We start from the raw sequence: 2,718 nt of genomic DNA, 5'->3' as shown, positions 1-2,718 counted from the left end.
GTAGTGTCATGGCTCTTTCATAAGTATAACCGGTAGGTCCAGATGTGAACAAAGTTTTGCACTTCTGTCGTTGACCTGTCCTCAATAAAATGTCTGATATCTGTTTCCCATGCCTTTGACCTGGTGACTCCAATTTTCTGGTGTGGCCGGTTCCGTACCATCATACCTACTCGATTTAAAGAGCGTTGTCAAGGCGTTGAGATGGTCTGTGCCACTGATTCCGTATTGTCCTCAGATATCTTAGAGTTTAAGGGAATATTACGACCTGGCATGTGACCATCTTGTGCCTTTGCCCTGACGCCAAATTCAATCCCGAGTGGCCTGTTTCCGACGCTGATAACCCGACCATGTTTGCCACTGAGCAGAAAAGCTGTAGGGCTGCCAGGGCTATGCTTCTAAGCTGCGGCCCGCCAGCAAAGCTGTAGCGCCGCCCTGTTTTGGGAGGAACATCCATACGCCAGTAATGGAGACACGTCATATGTTTCTGGTGCCATTATGTTATAATTAGGTTGATTATCAATGTCCATACTATCCCTCTGTTTTTCCTTTCTCTCGTCGGATGACTGTTTATGCTTCGTTGCCGGGGGCTCACAATTAAGGAAACACCACATCGTTGTTATAAATTATGTAGCTCCTTGGTAACTACGACTTTCCACTTTGACAGCAGAGAGACAGACTGGTAGTCTGGTACACATCGGGGACTTCTATGGGGGTCTGGGGGCCAGAACATTTGTGAAAATTATAAGCTCTGAGATGCAATCTAGAGCCATTTCAGGGTACTCCAATAGCTTACAACTAGCAACACTTTTTGGTGGAAAAAGAAAAAATTATGTAAAATTTACCTACTGTAAAATTATGATGGGCACTGGGGAATTCCGTCTGTGTTGAGTGTGTCCGAAGTAAATGTATTTTGTAGACATACAAGCTCTTACGTAGGGAAGCTTTTATTTAGCTACACCCTGTATAAATGTATATAGTTTTTCCAAACGTTAAAAACAATATGACATGGTTAAACCTGAGTGGTGCAACGAGGCTGTACTGCTGTTTGCCTGACTAGTAAGTCAGGCCCGTAGCCAGCTTTCTATTGGGGGGGGGTTCGTTTTTCAATGTTGGCAATTTGCTCGGCAGGGGCGTGTACAGGATTTCTACCAGGGGGGTCTAACCGTAACCCATAGTTGCGAGCACGCGAAGGGGGGGTCTGGGAGAAAATTTTTAAAATTACACCCCCTCAGATGCGTTTTCTGCGCGAGCAAGGGGGGGTCCGGACTCCCTGGACCCCCCCTGTACACGCCCCTGCTCGGGCTCGAAGCGACCAGGCGAGGGAGCCAAGCGACCGAGCGGGGGGGAGGGTGGGGAGGGGGGTGTTCACTGTTCACCCTCCCGCACGATTTTTTTTTGAAAATTTGCAAGAATTTCACCTCAGGTCGCTCCATTTTAGTGTAATAATTGCAAAATCTCCAATTTTTTGGCTTGGGGGAGGGGTTCTGGGGGGGGTTCGTTCGAGCCCCCCGAACCCCCCCTGGCTACGGGCCTGGTACATGTACTCAAAAGTGGCTCAAATACCATCTCCTGCAATCTACATTTTAAAAAAATTCTGGGGGAGGACCCCCATACCCCCACCTGTTGTTTACCCCTCCTGTTATATATCTTGGTAGCAGAGAACAACGAACAAAAATGTCGCCTTTATGCATGGTGCCCAAAACAGAGATTGCAGAGCTGCGAGGTGGGAGAGCGTAGGGTGTGGAGAGGGAAGCGGAGGAACCATTAACATTTCAAGTCATCCACTATTTTGCGCAGTTCGCTGTTTTTGGCCCCCCTGTTAAAAAATCCTGGCTACGCGGCTGTCGCCACTGGTCTAGGACCTCCTGGTTAGTGACTCTATACTACCAGCGTATCTGCATGATGGATCGTAGAGAACGCTGGTGGAACTGTTCCAGTTGTTTGATATGACGTCGATATAGTGTCCAGGTTTCACAACCGTACAGGAGGGTGGTATAAGGACCACAGCATTATAGATTTTGAGCTTTGTACATAGACGGATTATTCTCTGTAGCAACACCTTAACACACAGTCTCCCAAGTGACTGGCTGGCTTTCTGGACGGACTTGCGGCCCCGGTTTTTGCGCGCAGCGCACAGCTCGCGGCAGAGCCGCGCCCCAACAGCGAATACACCGCCCCCTTTTTGTCCACTTAGACAGATACCTTAGACAGGGGTCTGAAAACGCACTCCGCGAAAACTGGGCGCAATCCAACCGACATTTCGGGATGGACGGCTTGAGGCCATCTCCAAACGATACCTAAACTTTTTTTGGAGTGGCGCGCCTCATGGCTAAGACGTAGTGGCTCCTACAAGAAAATTCCAGAAATGCTGTCAATCAGCGATGACGCGCTCGCTCATTGGCCGCTACGCGATGACAGGCACTACTGCCGAGTATAGTGTTATGTCTATCACAGAGCTTTTTACGAAGTGTCGTACGGCGCTCCATGTGGGGTGGCGGGACCTAGATGCTATCTTCGAAAGTGCTGACGCCGTGCCGGCGCCTGACTGCGTACGTGCGAGGTTTTACCAACCTATTGACCTCGCGCTGCCCGTGGCGACGGCACGTCGTGAGAGCACCTGCGCTAACGTGGCGGGCGAATACTGCGAGCACGTGGTGGCGTGGCCGTGCCAGTTTTTACACGTAGCTAAGTAGATACTGGCAAAGCAGCAGCAGCAAC

Source organism: Priapulus caudatus, unplaced genomic scaffold (assembly GCF_000485595.1).
Source record: "Priapulus caudatus unplaced genomic scaffold, Priapulus_caudatus-5.0.1 Scaffold602, whole genome shotgun sequence".
NCBI lineage: Eukaryota > Metazoa > Priapulida > Priapulimorpha > Priapulimorphida > Priapulidae > Priapulus > Priapulus caudatus.
This window is presented reverse-complemented; position numbering follows the sequence as displayed.